Here is a 648-nt window from a genome sequence, read left to right as displayed (position 1 = left end):
AATTCTTGTATTCCTCTCTTCTTCCTTCTCTCCCTCCTTTCCCTTTCCTTTTCCCCCTCTCTCTCTCTTTCTCTCTCCCTTCTTTCCCTCTCTCCCTTCCTTCCCTCTCTCCCTTCCTTCCTTCCTTCCTTCCTACCTACCTTCCTTCCTTCCTTCCTTCCTTCCTTCCTTCCTTCCTTCCTTCCTTCCTTCCTTCCTTCCTTCCTTCCTCCTTTCTAGGGGACAGGGATGCAAAGGTGATGGTTACAAGTGGGCAGGATATGGATGAAGATAGTGGCACAACTGGAAGGAAGGGGTCTGGGATTTGGGATGTAGAGTCAATATATTAGCCAGAATTTTACAGTGATTTGGAGAAGTGTCTTCTCCGTTCCTTGTTCACTGGCCCTGTCACTCACAAGTCTCTTGGTATTTCTACACCTCAGCAAACATGGCTTATAGTGAACCTGATAGTGTGTATGCAGCATATAAGCAGAACAGGAAAAAAATAAATCTGTCATTTGCTGCAGGCTTCTGAGAGAATGGCCACAGTGCACGTGTGTGCTCAGAGAGCATCTACTAGCTAACCAAATAAATGGAGAATTCTCTTCATCCCGTTGAGCCTTAGGTTTGTTGTAGAAGTTTCCCTTTCTCTGGATGGCAATCACATTG

The sequence above is a fragment of the Dipodomys merriami genome, unplaced genomic scaffold (genome assembly GCF_024711535.1).
Source record: "Dipodomys merriami isolate MVZ:Mamm:240054 unplaced genomic scaffold, mDipMer1.0.p SCAF_4, whole genome shotgun sequence".
Classification (NCBI taxonomy): domain Eukaryota; kingdom Metazoa; phylum Chordata; class Mammalia; order Rodentia; family Heteromyidae; genus Dipodomys; species Dipodomys merriami.
Note: the sequence above shows the minus strand (reverse complement) of the source record.